The following is a 26,403-nucleotide window of genomic DNA, read 5'->3' as shown; positions in this document are numbered from 1 at the left end:
TCAAAGATATATTTTAAGCTTTTGTGATCTGTATATATCCTGCAGCGCTCTTCAAATAGGTAATGTCTTCACAACTTCAGACCCAAAACAACTGCTGCTAACTCCAGATCATGTGTGGGATAAATGCCCTCATGTTTCTTAAGTTGACGAGAGGCATATACAATCACCTTCCCATCCTAAATCAACACACATCCCAATTCTTTTCGGGATGCGTCGCAATAAATCTCAAATTCCTTACCTTGAATAGGCAAGGTAAGCACTGGTGCTGATACTAGTTTCTGTTTCAACTCCTGGAAACTATGTTCACACTCCAACGACCATTCAAAACTCACGCCTTTCTTAGTTAGGTTCGTCAACGGAAGAGCCATCTTAGAGAAACCCTCCACAATCCTCCGATAATAACCTGCCAATCCTAGGAAATTGCATATTTCTGAAATGGTTGTGGGTCATTCCCAATAACTATTGCTTCCGTCTTCAGGGTATCTACACTAATGCCCTCTGCTGAAACAACATGCTCAAGAAATACTACCCGATCTAACCAAAAATTGCATTTACTGAATTTAGCATACAACTGACTATCTCGCAATGTCTACAATACTATCCTCAGGTGGGTAATATGATCCTCCCTACTACCAGAATACACCAATATATCATCCATGAATACTATCACGAACTGGTCCAAGTAGGGATGAAATATCCTGTTCATGAGATCCATGAATACCGCAGGGGCATTTGTCAATCGGAATGGCATTACTAAGGATTCATAATGTCCATATCTCGTTCTAAATGCAGTTTTAGGAATATCGGCTTCCCTCACTTTCAGTTACCAACTTGTCACACCCCCTCCAAGATTACCCTTATATTCTAGAAAAGGATATGACCGTGGTAGTAACTAGCCGTACTGCCAGCACTCACCACCCAAGCCTTCTAATATAAATACCAACCTGTTTGAAACATTAGTAATATACGCAAACAACAAACCTCCCTTAAAGTTCTACAAAGATTCCATAAATACATGCATACAGCCAAGACATTACATTTATAGAAATATATTCACGGGTGACCCAAACATTCCTACAGAAGCACTAGTCCCTCTCAAAACATGTGTACATAAACAGATCATCAAACTAAGTCTTTCAATAAGCCGAGTCTTTCGGTGGCAAGCAGCAGCAGGATCAACCTTGAGAAAACTGACCACTACCTGAAAAGGGAAAACACAGAAATACTGTCAGCTAAAAGCCCAGTGAGTGACTATAGAATCGTAAAGCAACAAGCATAGCGTCACTATAAACATGTAAATATACCAATGAGTAAACTCGAGCAATTGTCTCTAGATGTAGCTTTAAACCATTCTCAGACATCATTAAACATTATTATTCCCTAGTTGAGAACGAGCCTAAATGCTCTAGCTCCCAAACGTTTATTACCGGCCAAGAGACCCATACTTCGGTCTCTCATTCATAACTGCCTACATGCACGTGGCCATACTAAGTACCATCATATTTTAGGTACTTCTGCTCAGATACCTTCTCAAATTTGTCCTTCAGTATCGAGCTACTATGATACCTTCTCATATGTCCTTCGGTAACAAATTGACCAGGTACCTTCTCAAATGTCCTTCGGTACTAAATAGGTTAGATACCTTCTCAAACGTCCTTCAGTATCAAATGTGTATTTTGTAACATCAAATTAAGTTCAGTTGCCTAGTATTTACACATGAACTCATTCTCTCATAGCCTTCCCCTAGGAAGCATATATCAAAAGCAGAAACATAGCTTTTGTAATGGTTACAAGACATACCTTGGCCTGTGTTACACACATACAAGCCGGGAAACATGCGTTAAGTTATTCTCCAACCATTTATTGCTCGAGGAAGTATAAATTCATCATTAAGTTCACTGTGCTTTACTTGATCATATATGCATGAGAATTGGAAACCTTAAGTTTACTTAGTCACTCACCGTTCGTCAGGCTCTTAATGGTATATACGCTTCCCCTAGCTCTTCTTGGCCTGAAAAGATATAATTCCTGATTAAACTACTTAGAATTCCTAGTAAAATACCTCAAATAATTCATTTATTAAAGGAACCTCCATCAAAACAAATAACCTTACTAGAGAGATCCCCATGAGCAAGATTTCCCCCTAGAGCGAGATCCTCCTTACAAAATCAGCGAGATTTCCTTTATAAGCGAGATCCTCATGCCCACATCTCGCATAATTCTCCACGATGAACTGCTTACTTGTTCTTCACAAGCAGCTGTCTGCTTATGCACCAATTCCCTGTTATAACTTCAAAAATTCATAACTCAAAATCCAGAGCTCTTTTCAAGAAACTTCCTTCTACAAACTTGTTTGGAATTGAGTTACCTTAAAATTTCAGCCCAGAATTCCTTATAGCTTGGCTTGAAACTTCCAACCTTCACCTTGGCCTTGCTTAAATCTAAGATTCTGCCTTCTCTTTATTTTCTTCACTCCTTGTTCTTCTCCTCCTGAAATCTTCCTCTGGCAAGACAATCTCGCAACCCAGATTCTCTCAGTTTTCGAATGGCACCTCCCAAGTTCGCAACCTAAAATTTTAAATGTCAATTGTCAAAACCAAGCTTTTGAAGTTCTTCTTCCAAAAACACTTCCCACCACCTCCCAAGTTCAATGATTAACCGCCAAGTTACCCCCACCTAATATGTTTTTCCTTCCCTTCCATCATATTTCCTATAAATAGCCATGAATTACTACGTTAATAAAAATAAGAAAGAAAAGATATAATATAACATTCCTTTGGCTAAACATGCTTATCTAGGAACCTAGAGTTCGGGGTTTACATAAGACGACCAAAAGCTCTTTTACAGGAAAATGTATAGAACCAAAGAACTCTTAGAACACGTACATTTATATCTCTGTGGTCCCATGAATGTCAAAGCAGGAGGATGATATGAATATTTTATCATTTTTATTGATGACTATTCAAGGCATGGTTATGTTTACCTAATGCATCACAAATCCGAAGCCATTGAAAAGTTCAAGGGTATAAGGTAGAGGTTGAGTAGATATTAGGTAAAACAATTAAAACACTTCAATCAAATCGATGTATTGAGTATATGGACTTGAGATTTTAGGAGTATATGATAGAACATGGAATCAAGTCTCAACACTCAGCACTTGGTACACCTCAACAAAAGGGTGCATCGAAAAGGAGAAATAAAACTCAGTTAGACATGGTTTGTTTAATGACGAGCCATGCTCAATTGCTTGATTCGTTTTGGGGATATGTAGTAGAGGCCGTTGTATACATTTTAAACATAGTTCCTTCAAAAAGTGTTTCTAAAACATCATATGAGTTATGGATAGTGCGTAAAGATAGTTTACATCACTTCATAATTTGGGGATGTCGTGCACATGTGTTGATAAAAAAAACCCAAAGAAATTGAAACGTCATTCAAAATTGTGCCTATTCGTAGCATACCCCAACGAGACGATAGGTGGTCTATTTTATGATCCTCAAGATAACAAAGTATTTGTGTCGAAAAAATCTACATTCTTAGAGCAAGACCACATGAGAGATCATCAACCTTGCAGTAAACTAGTGTTGAGTGAAATTTCCAAAGAAGCTATAGATAAACCAACATGAGTTGTTGATCAGGCTGGTCTTTCAACAAGAGTTGTTGATGAAGATGGTGATTTTGGTCAGTCACATCCTTCTCAAAAGTTGAGAGTGTCTCGACGTGGTGGGAGGGTTGTTCATCAAGCTGATCGTTACATAGGTTTAATAGAAATTTAGCTCGACATGCCCAGTAAAGGCATTGAGGAACCATTAACCTGTGAATAGGCTGTTGGGGTTGATGCTCTAAATCTTGTAAGGTTCTTTATTTTGTAATTATATTGTACAAACATTTTATTTAATTAATAAAATATGAGATATTTTATTTGACCTTTAGTAGCATTAAACCCACAAACTAATAAACTAATATCCAAGGTTATCATCTGTAGCTTAAATATGTATGTAGATACATACAGGTAGATCATGTTTAAGTAATAACCTAAACGGTCTGTAGTAGATGGATAAAGTTGGATACCTTATCCTGGTGACACTACGAGCACAGCCCGCTTTGTAGATGTTACAATTGTTTTAAAGTACTACAAACGAACTGATCCTGATCAGTCATGTGGAGACATGTGAGTGAGAGTATTTTATACAAAGGGGTTTCTATAAGACCGGACCACGAAATGACTAGTCTCATTATTTAACGTCGTTCATAATTGAGACTTACATTTCACCGGGATGACCATAAGTAACATGACCTAAATCCTGAGTGTTTTATGGACTCCTGCCTATGAAGGTGGTCCTTTGATTTGTATGGGTGAGAATGACCACATCACCGAGTCAATAAGCCTACAATTTTGGGGATTCGTCTGATTGGGAAGCTGGGAACACAACTACACAAGACATAATTCACTGAATCATTAACGTCAGGGTAAAGAGATAAATTACTCTTTTAAGGGCTGATTGTAGCACCAACCCTCTCCTGGCTCAAGAGGGGTTTGGTTATAGTTGGACTGTGACTTATTGTTCATTAGAGAGATCAGTGGTACTTAAGAAGTTAGATGTAACTACATGGGCAAAACGGTAGTTTTAGTCTAGTTGTACTTATGAGCAATTTGTGAAGGGTCGTCGCATTATTGACTAGTTATAACCAATGGACACATAAATATATCTATAGTGCAAAGAATACAGTTGTCGGTCTTTAGGGGAGTGCCCGAAAGTTAATGGATGTTGAATAATTAAATTAAGGAGTTTAATTAATTATTCAAATACTATTAGAGCTTCAATCGATAGGTCTATGAGGTCCCCTCTATAACTCAACAAGGATTTAATGAGAATCAATTTTGGATTAATTTGAATTTTTAAATTAAATGAGGGAATTAATTATATGTGATATAATTAATTTAATTTAATTGTATATGATATAATTAATCTAATGTATTTGATACATTATAATATAAAGTTTAGTTGAGAGGAAATAAATATTTGAATATGATTCAAATATTAATTATATGAATTGGATCCATATAATTGATTTAATATAAATGAGATTTATGTTAAATACCATTAATGAGATAATTAAAACTAGGTTATATTGTATACGATACAATATTAAACCATAGGTTATATGTTATATGTTATATATATATATATCATTTTTATTTGAGTCTTAAAGGGAGGGAAATCACTTCCCTCCCCTTAATTCTCTCTTTAATCTCACGATCAAGGTGGAAGTTGAGGAGTGATACAGTTTTCTTTTTCTTTTTGTTTTTACAGAAAATAGAGAAAAAGAATATTTGAGAAAAACTCTCTAAAAAAATCTCCCAAACTCCTTTCCCTCTTAAATCTCTATCTCCCTCTTCCAAAATTCCAAGAGCCCACACAACTCCTTGGATTCTCATCATAGAGAATACAGAGAAAATTTTCGTGGTGGTAGAAATTTAGAGATCGATCGTGTTTTGTTCATGACAATCCAGAGAAAGGAATTTTTGTGAAGAAATTTGTTCTTCAAAGGTAGGGGTTTCTTAAACCCTAATCTTCCTCTTTATTTAATTTTATTTTGCATGTTGTAATTTTTTTCATTTTTTGCATAATCATGTTTCTGTAATTTATGTTCTGTGAAAAACAAAAAATTGGGATGATCCACGTCTCAGCTAAGGGCCTTCACAGGTTCCTACACAGGCAATGAATGATGTAGACCGAAACTAGTGGATCGGTGCCATGGACCTCAAAATAGAGTCTATGTACTTCTATTCGGTCTGGGAACTTGTAGATCAGCCGGATGAGTAAAACCTATTGGTTGTAAATAGATCTATAGAAGAATAAATGACGAAACTGATAAGGTACAAACCTTTATGGCTCGGCTGGTGCCAAAGGGTTATACCTAGAGAGAGTGAGTGGACTATAAAGAAACCTTCTCCCTTGTTGCTATGGATAGCCTTTCTAAATGGAAATCTTGAAGAGAGTTTCTATATGGTTCAACTCGAAGGGTGCATTGAACAGGGTCAAGAGAAAAAGGTTTGCAAGCTCCATTTATGGGTTAAAACGAGCATCTAGATCCTGGAATATAAGATTTGACACTGTGATCAAATGCTATGGCTTTGAACAGAATATTGACTAACCTTATGTCTACAAGAAAATTTTCAAAACTACTATAGCGTTTCTATTGTTGTATGCCGATGACATCCTACTCATTGGGAATGATGTAGGATTACTGACTGACGTTAAGCAATGGCTAGCATCCCAATTCCAAGTGAAAGATTTGGGAGAGGCTCAGTATGTTCTTCGAATCCAAATCATTCGAAATCACAAAAACAGATCGTTAGTCCTATCTCAAGCATCATATATAGACAAGATGTTGTCTAGATATAAGTTGCAGAATTCCAATAAGGGTTTGATACCTTTCACGCATAGAGTTCATCTATCGAATGAACAATGTCCTAAGACACCATAAGAAGTTGAGGGTATGAGATGTATTCCTTATGCATTAATTATCACACCCCACTCCAGATTACCCTCTTAACGTGGTTGGAATGGTGACTGCAGTAGTTACCAACCCTTTTGCTGGCACTTACTGCCTAACTAACCTGTTAACTTTTACTCAAACCCTGAATACATACATATCATCAATATACAAACATATTAACTCGGAACTTAACACATTTACATTGTAGGGTTTCATAGCATTTTTCATACATGAATATTACAATTTAGTGAGCCCCATCTAGTATACTAGTCACTAGACAGACACATGTGTACTAACTAATACAGGTTTTCAATTACACTTCCTTCAGCTTGTTTCTTTTAGTGGCAAAGTACCAGCAGAAAAGTCTTTTGGGAATTGACCGCTACCTGAAAAGAAAAACATTTAAAAACGTGAGATAGAAGCCCAGTGAGTGACATAATAAAACATAAATCTCATGCTTTAAACTGAAAGGTTGAAAACATAATACTGAAACTAAAATATACCAAGCAAATGTAAACATAAACCTTTAAAACCACCATTAAACATCAATGTTCCTTAGTTGAGAATGAGCATACATCGCTCTAGCTCCCAATGTCTGTTACCGGCCAAGAGACCCATACTTCGGCCTCCCTTTGCTGGTATATAGCCTAGGGGACCCATACTTCGGCCTCCCTTTGCTGATATATGGCCTAGGAGACCCATACTTCGACCTTCCTTTGCTAGTATATGGCCTAGAAGATCCATACTTCGACCTCCCTTTATCCTTAGTTGAGAGTGAACTACTAGATCTAACCCTCAACGTCAACCTTAGTCGGGGAGAACCCTTTTGCTCAATCCCTCAACATCAACCTTAGTCGGGGAGAGCCCTTTTGCTCAATCCCTCGACGTTGTATTACCAACGTGCACATGGTGTTTTCTATGTACCGTCAACACCTTCGATAAATTTATTCAGATACCTTCCTTACCTTCAGTATCTAGCTCACTTAACTAATCAAGTTCTCGAAGAGCATTAAAAGAATAGTTTTCAAATATAGCATAGAAAACTCTTTAGGATGCCTTTTTTACCTTCAGTATCCCTTTTCATTTTGTTTAGGAATACAAACGCATGTACTTTGACCACTTAGGTATTTAAAACATAGTACATCAAGCTTCATTCAACCTTAGCTTTAACCCTTATGCATGTGTAATCCCCGAACTTAGGTTCCTTAGATAAGTATGTTTAGCCAAAGGGATGTTATATTACATATTTATTAAGTAGAAATTCATGTTGTTTATAGGGATTATGAAGGAAGGGAAGGAAGATATATTTAATGAAGAAACTCAATCATTAGTCTAGCTGGAGGCACTAAGTGACGGGTGATGTGGCAATCTACTCCTTGAATTCAGGAAGCGGCAGAAATATTAAAAAGGGAAGTGAAACTTCAAAAGCATGATTTTTGGTAATTGACAAGAGAAGATCTAGCGAATTCGGTGCCATTTGAAAGCTGTGAGAATCTAGTTTTCAAGGTTATCCTGCTGAAGAAAGATTGCAAAAGGAGAAGAACAAAAGTGGAGAATTTGCAGAAGAGGCAGAACCACGGATTAATCAGGGCCCAAGGTGAAGTTTGGAAGTTCCAAACTAAACTATAAGAAATTATGGGTTGAAATTTTAAGGTAAGAAAGTTAATCAAATCTAAACAAGTTTGTAGAAGGAAGTTTCTTGAAAAGAGCTCTGGATTTTGAGTTATGAATTTTTGAAGTTAAAACAGAGGATTGGTGCATAAGCAAACAGCTGCTTGTGAAGAGCGAGCAAGCAGTTCATCGTGGAGAATTATAGCGAGATTTGGGCATGAGGATCTCACATATAAAGGAAAACTCGCTGATTTTGTAAGGAGGATCTCGCTCTAGGGGGAAATCTCGCTAGGAATTGAGGTGAGTATCGCTAAGAATTTCACAGAAAAAGCTTGATCTCGCTCTAGAGGATCTCGCTAGTATCACTCTAGACGATCTCGCTAGCATCGCTCTAGAGGATCTCGTTAGCATCGCTATAGAGGATCTCACTAGCATCGCTTAGAGGGATCTCGCTGACCTCACTCAGGGGGATCTCGCTAGTAAGAATGTCTGTATTGATGGAAGTTCCTTTAATAAATGAATTATTGGAGGTATTTTATTAGGAATTCTAAGTAGTTTAATCGAGAATTATATCTTTTCAGGCCAAGAAGAGCTAGGGGAAGCGTATAAACCAATAAGAGCCTGACGAACTGTGAGTGACTAAGTAAACTTAAGATTTCTAATACTCATGCACATATGATCAAGTAAAGCACAGTGACATTAATGATGTATTTATACTTCCTCAAGCAACAAATGGTTGGATAATAACTTAATGCATGTTTCCCGGCTTGTATTTGTGTAGCACAGGCCAAGGTATGTCGTGTAACCATTACAAAAGCTATGTTCTGATTTTGATATATGCTTCCTAGAGGAAGGTTATGAGAGAATGAGTTCTTGTGTAAATGAGTGACGGTGGAACAGCTCTTGTGTAAATACTAGGCAATGGAACTTAAGTTGATGTTACAAAATACACATTTGATACCAAAGGACGTTGAGAAGGTATCTAACCAAATAGGTACCGAAGGACATTTGAGAAGGTATCTGGCCAATTTGATACCGAAGGACTTATGAGAAGGTATCATAGTAGCTCGATACTGAAGGACAAATTTGAGAAGGTATTTGAGCGGAAGTACCTAAAATATGATGGTACTTAGTGTGGCCACGTGCACGTAAGCAGTTATGGATGAGAGACCGAAGTATGGGTCTCTTGGTCGGTAATAATCGTTTGGGAGCTAGAGCGTTTAGGCTCGTTCTCAACTAGGAATAATAATGTTTAATGATGTCTGAGAATGGTTTACAGCTACATGTAGAGACATTTGCTTGAGTTTACTCATTGGCATATTTACATGTTTATAGTGATGCTACGCTTGTTGCTTTATGATTCTATAGTCACTCACTAAGCTTTTAGCTCACAGAATTCTTGTGTTTTCCCTTTTCTGGTATACGGTCAGTTTTCTCAAGGTTGATCCTACTGCTGCTTGCCACCGAAAGACTTGGCTTATCAAAAGACTTAGGTTGATGATTTGTTTATGTACACATGTTTTGTAAGGGACTAGGACTTTTGTAGGAATGTTTAGGCCACCTATGAATATTTTTTTTTATCTTATAAAAGTAATGTCTTAGCTGTATGCATGTGTTTATGTAATCTTTGTAGAACCTTAAGAGAGGTTAGCTGTTTGCGTATATTATTAGTCAGATGAATAAGTTAGTATTTAGATTAGAAGGCTTGGGTGGTGAGTGCTGGCAGTAGGGCTAGTAACTACCACAGTCATATCCTCTTCCAGAATAAAAGGGTAATCTGGGAGGGGGTTGTGACAGCATGCTTCATACTTTGTGAAATAAGTTGGCTTAAAACATACTAAACCAGCTTGTAAAAAGCACTAGCATGCGTTAGACATGGAAAACATACTTGGAAAACCCATACACTAGAAAACATCATGAAAATGGAGTTAGATGTTGAAAGCATTTGGACAAGATAACATATTTAAATCGTGTCAATTTTCGTGGAAAACATGCTTTACTTAGCATGAGAAATAGCTTCAAACATATGTTTCTTGGCACTTCATTTCAACACTTAGCATGAGAAATATCTTCTAAGAAATCATAGGTTCTAAATCATTAAAACATTAAAGCATCACATAGTCACTCATAACTCGTGGCCTCTTAACGGGTTATACGCCTCTCCTAGCTCTTCTTCGCCTGAAAGGACACAATTCCCGGTTAAACTACTCAGAATTCTTAGCGAAATACCTCAAATAGTTCATTTACTAATGGAACTTCCATAATCAAAGACAGCTTTACTAGCGAGATACTCATCATGAGTGTATTCTTCTCATGAGCGAGATCCTTCATCCTAGCGATACTCACCTTTCCAGCGAGATTCAACCCAATTTCTAGCGAGATTTCCTTCTAAAGCGAGATCCTCATCACAAAGCGAGATTTCCTTCATTAGCGAGATCTTCATTCTCCATATGAGCTGTCTGCTTGTTCTTCCCAAGCAGCTGTCTGCTTATGCACAACTTCTCTATTACAATTTCAAAAATTCATAACTAAAAATCTAGCCCTCTATTGAAGAAACTTCCTTCTACAAACATGTTTAGAATTGAGTTAATTTTTTACCTTAAAATTTAAGCCAAAAAAATCTTAAATTTTGGCCTAGAGCTTCCAATCTTCACCTCGGGTCCTGATTAATTTGCGATTCTGCCTCTTCTACAAATTCCTCACTTTTTGTTCCTCTTCTTCTGCAATCTTTCTCTGGCAAGACAACCTAGAAAAACTAGATTCTCCCAGCTTTCAAATAGCACTGATTTCACTAAATGTGCTCATGTAGATTGCCAAAACCAAGCTTTCGAAGTTTCTTTTCCCTTTTAATCTTCCTGCCGCCTCCCGAATTCAAGGATTAACCACCACGTGCCAAACCAATAAGTGAGTTTCCTTATTTAACATGGTTTTCCTTTCCTTTCTCAACAACTCCTATAAATAACATGGATTTTCACTTATTAGATATTTAATATATCATTCCTTTGACTAAACATGTTTGTTTAGGAAACATAGAATTCGGGGTTTACACTTAGCTACATAAGAACTTATTTCTTCTTGCTTCCATCCTCTATCCCTCCTAAACCATGGCTTTATTTAACTCACTACAAGACATCACATTACTTACTCTTACTTAAAGTAATTAGGGTTCGGGTTTTACATCAATAGGGTAGTCTGATGTATGCCATGTTATGTACACGACCTGACATATGCTATGCAGTAGGAATAGTCAGCAGGTATCAATCCAGTCTAGGATATGATCATTGGATAGTCATTAGGAGAAAAAAGGACTATATGTTTGAGTATGGAGCTAAAGATCTGATTCTTATACGATACAGTGGCCCTGATTTCAGATCGATGATGATTCAAGGAAATTTACATCAGGATCAGTGTTCGCTCTAAACGAAGGAGCAATAGTTTTGAGGAGTATAAAGCAAGGTTGTATTGCTGACTTCACCATGGAGATTGAGTACATAGCTGCATGTGAAGCGACGAAGGAAGCTATATGGCTTACAAAGTTCTTACAAGATTTGGAAGTGGTTCTAAATATGCATCTGGCCATCACCTTCTATTGTGATAATAGTGGGGCAGTTGCAAATTCTAAAGAACCTAGAAGCCATAAGTGAGGTAAGCACATTAAGTACAAATATCATCTCATCAGTGAGATTTTGCAAGAAGGAGACATGATCGTCAAATAAATAGCTTCAGACCTTGCTGATTCGCTTACAAAGACTCTCACGGCTAAATTTTTTTAGGGTCGTCTAATGAGTCCAGTACTACGAGTTATGTAAATCTAGGGCATGTGGGAGAAGCTATGGGTATGTGATGCCCTAGTTTATTGTATTTATGTTTTTTTCTCTCAAGTTCAACATTATATGTATACGACCCAACTAGAGTTCAAGTCCAAATGGGAGTTTGTTGAGTTTTATGTTCTAAAACTCGTTGTTTGTAAACTATAAAAATATTCTATTTTTACAATAAAATTATCATTGAGGTTTATTCAATAAAGATGTTATTGAATGTGTGAATTGCATTTAAATAACCCTAAATCCAATAGACTAGAAACCTTTGGCTATAAGATGAATAATTGAACTATACAAGAGATATAAAAGTGGAACAAAGTTCAAGTAATTGCCAAAACAATCTATAGTATAGGGATAAGGCTAGGGACACTATGGATGCGACCCATTTTGTATTTGATACAAACGATGTGATCTTTAATCGTTCATGTAAAGACATGCGAGTGAGGGCATCCTATGCAATGAGTTTGCATAAAACTAGACCATGAAATGGTAATTTTTACTTTATAACACCGTTTACTATTAAGACTGACTATTTCAATATGATGACCTGGGTAACTTGATCTTGATCCTAAGCTATTTATGAACCCCTATTTATTCTGGATTATCCTTTAATCTGTATGAGTGAGAATGGCTCGACTTCGCCAACTCAATAAGGCTACAATTTTAGGGTAAGATAGGTAGATAGCTTGGGACATAGTCCTACAAGACGGAATTCGCTCCTACTCCATTTTAGGGATAGTAGATGGTGTTAGATTTTATGCCCTAAAACTTGTAGATAGTAAACGTTATTAATTGATCGTCACTAATAAAGAGTTATAGATGTTAAATTAATAAATCTTACTGGTTGTATTATTGTCTATTTTGTTTAAATAACCGTAAATCCAATAAACTAAATCCAAGGTTGTCTTATGAGTCTTGAACTGTATGTGGAGACATACATGCATCAATGTTCAAGATACAGTATAAAAGGTCTATAGTATGGGAATAAGGCTGAGTACCTTATCCTGGTAACACTGTGGATACGACCCACTTCGTATTTGATAGAAACGTAATGATCCAGCGCATTCATGTAGGTGACATATGAGTGGGGGTATCCTATACAATGAGTTTGTATAAGATTGGACAGCGGAATAGTAGCCACTAGATGTAACATCGTAGACTAGTCAAGTTTCTATTTCAATAGGTTGACTTAGACAACCTAGTCTTAATCCTGAGTTTATTATGAACTTCTGTTCACAAGGGATTGTCCTATGATTTGCATGGGTGAAGATGGCCAGTTCGCCGCGCGAATATGCCTATTATTTTGGGGATAAGACCGAGTGGGGAGTTGGGAACATAAAAATATAAGATAGAATTCACTCATTTTCTCCTTGAGGGTAAGTAGATGAGCGTTCCCTTAAGTGGTGTCTTTGGGACATGAAAAAAAGCTCCTACCCTCCCATTGGCCCGAGAGGGCTTTCTATTTATTGGTTGGACCATAAACAGATTTTTTCATTAGAGAAGCACTGGTACTTAAGAAGCCAGAGGTAACTCAAAGGTAAAATAGTAATTTGATCCAGTTGGAGTTACGAACATTCGTGAAGGACTAACTTGTTAGTATTGGTCTATATTCGCGGACACATAAATATATCTGTAGTGAGAAGAGTGTAGTTACAGGTCTTTAGTGGAGTGTACCCACAGTCAACGAATATTGATTAACTTGGTTAATGTGTTTAACCAATTATCTCATATTGTTGTAGCTTCTGATCTAAAGGTCCACCAGGTCCCTTCGTTAACTGACTAGAGGATACATAAAAGTGATAATTTTAATTGTTCAAATTAATTTGAGAAAGCTATATTATATGATTAATATATAATTAATGATGGATATGATCTATAATTATATTGGAGAGTAATATTTGAATAAGATTCAAATTAATTCAAATGAATTAGATTCACAAAAAATTAATTAATAGAGTGTTTTTGATATATACATGGGATGTATATGATAATTAAATACATACATTAAATTGGGTTCAATGTTATTTAATAATTATACAAACTAAAATTAAATAACTGCTATTTAATTCAGCTAATTAATTAAATGAGTGTTATTTAATTAAATGATTTCATTAAATGGGCTTAGAAAATAAAAATATTTGGGGAAAGGGCTTGATTATTCTCTATATAAAGACCTCCCCATGGTCTTTTTGGGAAGACACTGAATACACAATTCTCATTGTAGAGAAACTCTGAAAATACACAACTCCTTAGTGTTATTGTGCTGAATTTTCTCTAAACTATAAATCCTTTCTGCTCTCCAAAACCTTATTATTATCTCCCTCCCCCAATAGATGGATAGAACTTACTCTCAATTGGAATCCTGGAGAATAATGAAGTAACTCTCGTTGTAGTGTTTGAGATCGCTCTAGGAGATCCATTCATTGGAATCTTGGAGAGGATTGTTCATGGCACTTGGGGAATCTACAAAGGTAAGAATGGTTTTAACATTTTTCCAATAGCATGCTAATTTATGTGTTTATCTATTCCTTCTACTACAACGATTTTGTTAATGTCAAAATCGATTTGCAAGATGCAAGTCATTCTAACACAACGCTTCCGCTGCGATGGGATTCAATCTTGGTCCCTATAGTTGGGTCATTCTCTTAAGTGCTGGCTTCGGGTCTTGAACAAGGCGTCCCATCCTCATATTGGTCCCCGAGGGGCTCGGTTTCGTGGTTTTACCATAAACCAATTATTCATTACAGAATAAGTGAGACTTAAGGAATAATAGGTAATTATATGGGTAAAACGGTAATTCGACCCAGTTGTAATTATGAACAACCTGTGAATGATCAAATTACTAATCATGGTTATATCGAGTGGACAAAAATATATCTATAGTGAGAAGAGTGCAATTATTGGACTATAGTGGACTGTCTCAATAGTTAACAAATGTTGGTTAACTAGATTAAAGAGTTTAGCTGGTTAATCTCGGATCGCTGGAGCTCATGATCTGAATGTCCATTAGGTCCCCTGCTAGCTCATATCGGACTAAACCTTAAAGCAATATGATGTTCAAATTTGAAATGTTCAAATTTAATTTAAGAAATAAGCATCAATTGTATTTGCAAATACAATTGATATACTTAATGACTTATCATTTAATTATGAATTAAACAATATGGAGAGTGGAAATATTTAAAAATGATTTAAATATTATACAAATGAATGGGGATTCATGATCATGATTAGTGTTAATTATTAATTAATATTTGATGTTAAATTAATATTACTAATTAAATTGTTTAATTTACTATATAAAATTATTTAATATTAATCTAAAATTCATTAAATTCATTAACTAATTATTTAAAATTAATCATTGAATTACTTTTAAGAAAATTATTTTAAAACTGAATTTTAGAAATTAAATATTAAAAAGATTTTGGACAAAGTGGATTTTCTCCATGTTTCAATCTCTTTACCATCTCAAAATTCCACTAAAATAACCTTTAGTTTGCTGTCATTTTAAGGTTAATTTGATTTACATGATTTCTCCTTTAAATAGAGGAATGAATTACAAAGATTGAGGTCAAGAATTTTTGCTTTTGACGCTAAATTTTAACTCTAGAAAACCATAGCTCCATATTCCCTTCAACTCCGTTTTTCCCTTAAAATTCATCACATTTTTTGATCCCACAATCCGTTTTAAGGTTGGAGAATAGTGAGAAAGGCTCTAGCGGTGGTCCATGAAGTGTTGGTGAAAAAAAAAAAAAAAAAAAAAAAAAAAAAACTAGTAGATTGGTTCAATTTTGAATTACATCAAGGTTTGTTCATTAAAACTCTATTTTTTAAGTTTTGAACTAGCATGCTTTATCCATAAAATTAATGTAATTAGAGTGCTTTAGATCCAAATTGCTTCCGCTTACATGTACTTTACTCTAACAATCGTTTAGGTTATCGCTTAAACATGATCCACCTATTTGTCTCCACATACATGTTTAAATTACAGAAGATAACCCTAGATCTTAGTTTATTGGTTTTTGTGGATTGATGCAACTAAATGTCGAATAAAATCTCTCTTTTTTTATTAGATAAATAAAATATTTGTACAATACAATTACAAACTACATGACCACAAGATTTAGGGCTTCAACCCCAACAGTAATAGTAACAATAATAATAACGGTAGATATCGACGTAATTTAGAAATGCAATTGGATCGAGCACCCTCTGCTTATCAACCAGTTTGCATTTTTTATTACAGATTTGGAAGTGGGCCCCAAATGTTAGTACGGGTACAAAACACAAATAAACAATATGAGACATACTCAAATGGGACCCATTTTTCAGATGGTCATTGGTGACGAAAAATTTAGTGAATGCAATATGTGATGCATGTCTTAGGCTATAGGTTAATTCTCATGCGTCGGTGGTCATGGATTGGAATGAAAGTATGCATTAACGAATGTTGCGATGACCATGCGTCCCCGTCACAAGTTTTCTTGCGCTCACGCCAAGTATAATGCGAACGCAAGTTTCTCGGGTGATCCGAGGTCGAACTCAGAGACTTGTAACTAAATGCTATGCGGTAATGTGTTTGCGGTGGATAAATAAAAGAATGATGGAGGGTATAAGCTACAAAATACTCCTACTACTCCTAACTAACAGACAAAGCATTGGAAGTATGAATGAGAGGTGGAGATATGGCAACTGTTGACGCGTAGTAAATGCATGGAAATATAGATAAAATGTGAGGATGTCTTCATCGCAATCCTAAGTTTGACCGCAAGGGCAACCTTAGCCAACGCAAGCTATGCGATCATGCTACACACACTTGCGCCTAACTCTAGGACGCATGCAATGTATATGCGAAGTGTCGAGAGGCCTTATTCCTAAGTCTCTATTCTTGCTCATGTGCTCCCACACATAAACTAGATGACCGCATACCACCGTATCCTACTTCTTGGACGCATGCAATATCCTCTCCGTACGTTGCATACGCTGTGTAATAGCAAACGGAGTTTATTTTTAAGTTCCCCATTCTTGCTTATGTGTTCCAATCCGCTCTCTCGAGTCTTAGATTTGATTTTTAGACTACTCTCTCAAGTATGCCTAAATGATGAATGGTGCACTCATAAGACAAGGTAACCGCATAAACTTGGCTGGTGTAAGATTATTCCTATCTCTAGTGAATACTTGCTTACATTTCTTAATGCGATCAATCACTTACCCTCCCGGGCAGTTAGTTGCTGCTGACTTTACACATAGACAAGCGTTGCGTCCACCTATAGACATGCATTGCTACAGCTTCACACTAAGAAAATAAGGTTTTCTCATAACACTCATGCAATGCACACCTCTCGGTGGTTTGCTACATGCTTTATATTCCTATGCTGCATGATTAAGTATGCAATACTCTAGAAATCTCACTAAGTGATGCAATGAAGGTTAAAGATGCTAAGTAAAGAAAGATGAAGATCGAATCGAAGAAAACATAGAAATGCATTGAACACAAAATGTATTAATTTCTTAATCCAAAATGTAATACAATAAAATATAAGAAAAGAAGTGAAAATGAAAGGACCAGCTCTTGCTTCCAGCAGATATGTATCAAGGCTGCCGGTGGTGCCATAGAAGGGCGGTGGAGCTGACTCTCTCGAGATCTAACTTCGGCGAAGGCTCCGGTCATCACTCGGAATGGATGAAGAAGATGAAGAACTCTCAAGCTTTCTTCTAACGCGTTCGTCTGGATCACAAGGATCTGCCCGAAGGTCGAAACTTAGATCCTCTGAAATTCTGCTCATCGGCTTCTATTCATAGAGCTTGATCGCCAACAACATTAATGAACCTACTTTGATTCTGACATTCGCGGTGCGTTTGTCCTTTTCTGACGCTCTGCTGCTAACGGCGTGGTAGGTGAAATGTCAACATCATCTTTTGATTTTACCGAGATATGCGTCGATGTTTCCATTCCACCAACCTTGCATTCATCCCTCTATTATGGTTATCGTCATTTAGCCGCAATGTCCTTGCGATGACCGAATTCGTTCGATGACCACAATGCCCTTGCGATGACCGTATTCGTTTGGTTACTGCAACTTCTACACGATGAATGCAATCGCTTGACGATCGCAACTCCTATGCGATGGACGGATGCGGTTGATTACCGCAACACCCATGCGTTGAATGTGTGCGTTCGCGTTTGCGATGGAGAATTTCTCCACATGCGATCGTCATTGCGATAGTCCAACTTCTGCTTATGCATCCGCTTTTTGCGTTAACTACAAAGATGGACAATATAACGCATAATAACGCATAATAGTAGGTTAGCCAAGATTCTTGATTTTGAACGACTCAAACTCATTTTCTCATGAATTCCTAACATAATTGCCACATATTCTACTTAACAGCCCCTCATAATTCTAAATAAAAGGCCTACGATGACGTGTATTTCTGCCCGTCATCAGCCATTGATTTATTACGTTTCCCTTGGGGTAAATGTGGCCTCTCCTGCTTTGTTGGGCTTCCCTTAAGGTGATACCAAAGGTAAATAAATATTGTGCGAAACATATAACTTCTAAATTATTGTAAGTGAATCAACTCCACTCATTAATATTACATTTGAAAATCGTCTATGCATTCAATTCTTACGCGTGTGTAGATTTCTTCAAATATAAGATTAATTCAATGGATAATTATAGAATTGATGCATAGGTAATTTTCAAAGGAAATAATAATTGAGACTCTAAATTGATTCTCTTTGAATGTTTAGAGCTCAAACTATCAAATGTTAGGCTATTCTAAAGTAGGCCAATTTTATTTAAGAATTTTAAGATAGAGGAATGATGTGATTACTAGATTAAGAAAATTAGAAAATGAATACTGAACTTTTGGATAATAAAGGCATTTAAGAGTGTTGATTTCATTGTTTGTTTCATTTAAGTCGTGCAAAAGTTCTATGAAATCTTGTGTTATTGATGTTCGAGTCTAGAAACTAAACTTAGGATTATTATCTTTCAACAATAACCTTTTATCATGCAAATTTGTGTGATTACTAATCTTTTGAAACCAAATTAAGAAGCATGGCATTAAATAAAATTACAAAAGCATTCATTATTAACCTAATTATTTTCATGAGAGATTAACACTGATTCGATTTTATAAGTCTGGTCAAACAATATATGAAATTGAAAATTCAACCTAACATGTATTGAAGGCCAACCAATATAATATACGCATAATACCATTGGAAAAAGTTCAAATCCACATTATTCATAAAAACACTATGCATTAACTCAAATCCATAATTAAATTCTTCAACACCCTAGAACATAAGAGTCTAGCCCACATGGTTGTCAAAAACATATTCTCATACAATTTGGCAAAAATGAATAGTAAAAAAAGTGAAAATAACAAGGAAGTACTATTGTCGAAGAGATTTTCTATCGTTGAAGACTGTCAATCAAGCCTCCGTTTGTATCTCAGGATCACGAATAGCCTCCAAAAAATAACCTTCACTCTCTTAATTCTTTTATGCAGCAAAACTCTCCTAAGGCTCCAGTATTTCGTGATCAAGTTGGCTACAAAACCCTAGAATTATTAGAAAAGACATGCAAAAAATGTATATATTTTCCTGAAATAGTGCACAGTGCCACAAAGCCAATTTGAAATTACAGTGCTGTGACATGATCAAGAAAAAGCCCCTCTACCGCGTGAGTCTGCCGCATCGCCATCCTAGACTTTGTTTTGAGGTTAAGTAGTGTGAGTCTTGAGTTTTGGCCTTAGTCTTTTTTCCTATTCTGGAGATTTAGTCCTTTCTTAACTTTATTGGTAAAATTGGTCTACTTTCACTCTCTTGAACTCCAAACCCCGTTCTTTTGCTCAAATCCTATAAATCACTTGCAAATGACATCAAATGTAACAATATCAAGTAAAAATAACTCTAAATAAAAGGAAAATAAAGTCAATTTCTTATGCTATTCAGTTAAATTCTGAACCCGAATAAAGGGATCATTGTGGTTTGATCATGAACCTTTATAAAAAGATCAACATAGATTGGATCTTAAACCATCAAAAGGATCATTTGTGGTTTAACACTTGAACTCGTAAAAAGAGTAGTAAATCGGTTTGGTACTCACTTGTCAGAAAAAACCAAAAAGAAATCTCGGGGTGTGAAATAGGAATTTCAAGCCATTATGAAAATTACCAATGTCATCTATTTTTCTCCTCCTTAATTTATTTTCTTGATTATTTTAAGAAAATTTTCTACTTAGTAATTTCTTTGATTCGGTGTGATGAATATTGATTGTTTATTTGTTTAATTTACATTGAACTAGTTTAGTTTAAATTTAATTAAACTTTTATAAATCAATCTCATTCACCCTCACTCTAATGTTGCCATATTGATCCTATATAATCTAAGTCCCACTCTGTTGACCCAAAACTAAAATGAAACATAATACATTATGTGAAATGCCTTGAATTTGTTATCTAACTAGCATTCAAAATGACCAAGGGGTTTGTTGCTCAGTCAGCGAGTTGGGATCCAAATGTGACACCCAGGTGGGGGCTCGGGGTCAACACCCTAGAAACCTAAGTTGTATATATATTTATCTTATTTACGATTTTGACCCTAGAATTTAGTTGGGTGGGCTATATATAATTTGTAAAAGGTTCTCCCTTCTTCAGTTTCCTTATTTTCTCTCACTACATTGCCTAAAGAGAGAGGATGATCGAGTTCAAATTGGTGTGGGTTCAAGAATTTTGGTCATATTTTCTCACTTTTTTGAAATCTTGTCTTATCCATATGGTGAAGAAATTTAAAAAACTTGATGGATTTTAAGTTAAAATATTCTTGGTTTAATTCTCAATTAATCAAGCAAGTTTTCACAAATTCTCTTGAATGACTATGCTTCATTCTCCTCTCTGTTTTTTTAGTCGAAACATATTTTTCAAAACTCAGGGACTAAATTGGTTAAATTGAACTTTTAAGGACCATATGCACCAATTTCTAAAAGCTTAGAGACTAAAAAAAATAGTTTTATAATTTCAATAGAAAGAGTCTTTAATTAAATCACTAAACAAATCGAAACAAAAATCTATGTTGAAAACATTAGAGTTCCACAACACAAAATCGCTATGACGAATTAGAACCCTCGCAAAATATCCTACAAAAAAACTACAAAGAATGGAAACGGAAACTTCCTAACACGTGCCTGATGGCAGGAAATTACGAGGTCAATTTTATTCGGCAACCAAAATCCCGTGGACATGGTATACGACGCATTTTCCTAAGATCTGTATTGATAGGCATGCGTAGATGGTCATGCGTTGGACTGATAATGCGTTAATGAATGTATGCGATGACCATGCGTCCTGCCACAAGTTTTCTTGCACTCATGCCAAGTATAACCCAAACGCAAGATTCTTGGATAATCCAAGGTCGAACACAGGGACTTGTAGATATATGTATGTGGTGATGTGTATGCGGCAGTTTGAATAAAAGAATGGAGGGGATATTGCTAAGTTAATCCTACTCCTACTCCTATCTACATGATAACACAATGAGAATATGCATGAAAGGTAGAGATACGACAAACCTTGACATGAAATAAATGTGTGGGAAAATAGATAAAATGTGGAGATGTTTTCATTGCAACCTTTAAGAGTGACCGCAAGGGCAACCCTAATCAACGCAAGCCAATGCGATCATGCTACACTCATGCACGGCAAATCATTTTCCAATGGAAATGCGGTGCTCCTAAGTCTAGGACGCATGTGTTGGATGCAAAAGTGTCCATAGAGCTTATTCCTAAGTCTCTACTCTTTTCCTATGCGATGATGCAAAATGCACACAACGTTGCGATGACCGCACACAATCGTATCCTATCTCTAGGATGCATGCGATGGGTTAATAGCAAATATGGCTTATTCCTAAGCTTCTATCTCTTGTGTTATGCGTTCTAATCAGACTCTCTCGAGCCGAGATTCTGACCTGACCTTCCCAAGCCTAGATCCTGCCCTTAGACTACCTTCCCGAGTATCCCTAATGGACGAATGAAGCATACATACTATAAGACAATCGCATGAACTTGGTTGACGCAAGATTGTTACTATCCCTAGTGAACAACGCATACATTGCTTAATGCGTCCAACCACTTACCCTCCCGGGCAATTGATTGTTGTTGACTTTACTCATAGACAAGCAATGCGTTAGCCTATAGACAGGCGTTGCAGTAGCTTCACACTAAGCAAATAAGATTACTCACACACTCGTGCAACGCACACCTCTCGGTGGGTTGCTACATGCTTTATCTCCCTAATCCACATGACTAAGTATGCAATACCTAAGTACTCCCACTAAGTGTTTCAATGAAAGTAAAGATGCTAAGCAAAGAAGATGGAGATAGAGTTGAAGGAAACAGAGAAGTGTATTGAAAACAAGTTGTATTAATTCCTTAATCACAGAATGTCATACAATACAATATAAGAAAAGAAAGGAAAAAGAAATGACTGGCTGGAAGCAAAGCTTTACTTCCAGTGGACGAGCGTCAAGGCTGCCAGTGATGCCATAGATGGGTGGAAGAGCTGACTCTCTCGAGATCTAACTCCAGTCGAAGGCTCTGGTCGTCACTCAGAATGGAGGAAGGAGATGAAGAACTCTCAGCCATCTTCTCATGCAGTTTGTTTGGATCACGGGGAAAATCCCCGGTTTTAGGGATAATTTCTGGATGATTTGAATTTCAGCTCGTTGGCTTATATTTATAGAGCTTGGGTCGCCGACAAGATTAATTGGACTACTCTGAGTTTGACGTTCGACGCGTTAGTCCTTTTCTGAATCTCTGCCACTAACGGCGTGGTAGATGAAATGTCAATATCATCTTTTGGTTTTTCTCGAGGTAGATGCGTTGATGCATTCACTCCACCAACCTTGTATTGATCCCATTAGTATGCATTGTCGCGTAGCCGCAATCATTCAATGAGCACATTCGCCGCAACTCTACACAATGATTGTAATCGCCTGACGAGCGCAACTCCCATGCGATGGACGCATATAGCTAATTACCGCAACATCCATACATTGATCGATGCATTTGCCTTTGCAATGGAGTGTTTCTCTGCACGCGGTCGTCTATGCGGTGGTCTGGTTTCCACGTTTGCGTCCATTTCCTGTATTGGCTACAAAAATAGAATATTGAACGCATAATTAATGTAAAGTAACGGGTTAGCTGAGATTCATCATACTGACCGACGCTAGCTCACTTTCTCGTGAACTCCTATCATGATTGCCGCATATTCTGCCTAACAACCTTCATAGTTCTAAGTAAAAGGCCTAAGATGACCTGCATTTCTGCATGTCATCAGTACCACATTCATTCCTATTGTCTTCTTCAGCTGGTCTCAATATGTGTCTCTCTAGATTCCTTCAATAGGTAGAAAGTTATTAGAGATTTTTCTCTCCAATTAGTCTTTCCTTGAAATGAAATGCAGGATTCTTTTAATAGGGAAGGATATATCCCCAATCCCAATATATTTCGGGCTCTTAAAATATCTTAGGCCCCGTTTTGTAGCCATTCATTCTTGTTTATTTCCATTTCTTACAATTATTTGTATATTTATTAAGTAGAAGGTAAATTTTTAGCTAGATTCCAAGACAAAACAAGTTTTTAAAAACTTCTTTTTTTATTTTTTAAAAAAAATGATGGGTCTTTGAAAATATTGATAAAAATTAGACAACAAAACGTGAAATTTAGAGGTGACGTGAGTGTTTATAGGATTAATTTTTTTAAAAAAAAATCAATATGATTACTAAACAGGATCTTAGGAATCCTTTTTAGACTTGGGTTATCTTCTTCATTCAAATTAGGAGATCATATAAGATCAAATGAGCCAAAATTTTTGTAGTGGCGAGATTTGGTTTTTCATGAAACTTCGTAGTATGCGAAGTTGTTGTCTCAAGTTTTTGGCTGTTGCAACAAAGGTTGGGGCATTTCGACGCTCCTTTGCAACGTTGCAATGCTCCATTGTTTCTCTTAATAATCACAACTCTTCTTATGTTTATTAATCCTCAAAATGCTCCAATTTATCCATAAACTTAAGCTGAAATATGCCATTCTCTTAAGCTTTCATTTGATTCAAAGCTTACTGCCAGAGAATAATGGGTTTGGCTACAATTTAAAACCAATGTGATAATCTTGTCCATGCTTTAATAAACAATAGTCTCATTGTTTTAATAAACACTGTCCAGGTCAATTTCTTCGACCCTCTATTTCCTTAAAACTGATCAAACAAAATTCAAATAGCCATGCTTCAATCAGCAAAATTGTAAAAATCGTGTAAAAAAACACATTGGGAGACTTCCTTTTTATCAGAGCCTTTTTATCAGAGCCAGGTTTCGATCCTGGGACCTGTGGGTTATGGGCCCACCACGCTTCCGCTGCGCCACTCTGATTGGTGAGATGCAAATAACTTTTCAGTTTACTTATCTAATAAACTCAAACTTCCAATTTTCGTTCTTTCTTTTTCTATTTTGGAGAAAACTTGATGACAAGTTTTTCTTTTTAAAAAATCATTAGGGTGCATGGGGTCGAGTTGCATTGGGGTTGACATTTTTTTGGACAAACATTGGTTATGTTGTCTACTTAAATACATCGAATGGCTTGTACAACCCAATCCAATCCAACTCTTATATTTTTGGATAATTGCTAATAATTAAGTATATAACAACATTTCTAAACAATTGCAAGTATAGCAAAATTTATGATCCAAAGAGTATAAATCATGACAACAATTCTTTGTATTTTCAACATATCCATATTTTTTAATTTGATATTTTAAATGTAGAAATTATACTAAAAATAGATAAAACATTAACAAATGTAGTATTTCATGTGATAAACTCACAATAATTTTGTTAAATTAAAATATAGAATATATTATTTATTATATGATATCACAAAATAATAGTTATACTAGTTTTTTTAACATAAAACAAATTCATAAATTAATTAGTAATAGTTTATATTTAACATAATATTTAGTGAATAATTACAATTAGTCTTGTGATTTATAAAGATAATCAAACACATTTTGAAAAAAAATTTAAATTGGAATTAAAATTTTAATTCTGCTATTAAACATATATCTGAAAACATAAAATACAACTATATTTTCATTAAATTCTTTGTTTTCAAATAGTCTACCAAACACGATCAAAGTGGGGTTTTATTTTAAATTCTTTTTTTTTTTTTGTTTTTAACAACCACTTCACCTGAATGAGTAGAAAAGAAGCTGAGAAGACATGTGATGAGACTGGGTTGGTGGGAATTAGCCCTCCTTGAATTAAAAATAACTATGGGTTGAGCTTATATAATTTAAATAAATAAACATATATGTATATTAGTACTTCGGTTCAGTTCAATTTATTTTAGATTTTTGTTATAGTGAATTGAGAATCGAACAAAATTTTTTGGTTTTCTTTATTTAATCAATCGAGAAGTCATTTATTTTGATGAAAGTTAGACCAAACCAGTCATTTTTGTCTGGTTAGTCGATTCAAATTGATTTTTGAACACTCCTAGCTAGCAGTCCTTAGGGTATAGTAGTGGACAGATTAGTTAAGCTCAACAAGTTTATTTTTCATGCAGATTTTTTCTTTATAGAGAAAGAGGAGGACATAGATGTTCAAATAATCTTGAGTTGCCCATTTTTGCCACCTAAAGGGCTTTGATTAATGTTCAGTAGGGTAAGTTGCCATGAAGGGTGAAGAATATAAGCTCATACATCAACATCAAGAAGTTGTTTCACATTTCTTTAATCTTTACAGTTAGTTATTGTAACTACTTGTATCAGAAATTAGTATATAAACTCATCATTTACAAATTTTAGATAAAACAACAACATATACATAGCTTCAAGAAAATCTTGAACAATCTGTAAAGAAAAAGGTTTGTGACTTAGCTTCTTAATAAAACTCTCTCCTTCCCATGGACGTAGGGTTTCATAGCCAAACCACGTACATCGTAGTGTAAATTTCTTCTTCTCTTCTCATCATCTACAAGATCGTTCATCGTTTACCTTTTTCCTTCATATCGTCTAGAAGAACAAACGATCGTCTACCTTTCTTCTAGTAATCGTCTACACGATTGCATGATCGTCTACCTCTTTTCCTCTACCATCGTCTACCCGACTGCAAGCATCCCCATCGTATACTCGTAAACAATCACACAGATTAAACAAAAAGGCATTAAGGGTAGAAGAAAGAAAAGAATACAGAAAGGCAGAGAACGAGAGAATCTGAAAACTAGAGAGAGAGAGAAATTTTGTTTTGCATTAATCACCCATCAGAAATCAAAAGTCTTTTTCATTTTCTATCAGACAAAAATCAGTGGGTTCAACCACGTATAACTCATCAGCTAGAAAATCGTGGGCACTTCTCAACCAAGGTCTTTACCAACCAAAGAAATTTGGGGCAAAGATCAGG

General features: G+C 35.9%; 1 non-coding gene across 1 annotated transcript; it reads right to left on the bottom strand.

The window, feature by feature from the left end:
• Nucleotides 1–24,300: 24,300 nt before the first annotated feature.
• TRNAM-CAU (transfer RNA methionine (anticodon CAU)) lies at nucleotides 24,301–24,372 on the bottom strand. The gene has a single exon. It is a non-coding gene; the product is annotated as a tRNA-Met (tRNA).
• Nucleotides 24,373–26,403: the final 2,031 nt, after the last annotated feature.

The sequence above is a fragment of the Benincasa hispida genome, chromosome 7 (assembly GCF_027475165.1).
Source record: "Benincasa hispida cultivar pf3 chromosome 7, pf3_genome.v1.1, whole genome shotgun sequence".
NCBI lineage: Eukaryota > Viridiplantae > Streptophyta > Magnoliopsida > Cucurbitales > Cucurbitaceae > Benincasa > Benincasa hispida.
The sequence above is the reverse complement of the archived record's forward strand: the minus strand, read 5'-3'. Positions and strand labels throughout refer to the sequence as shown.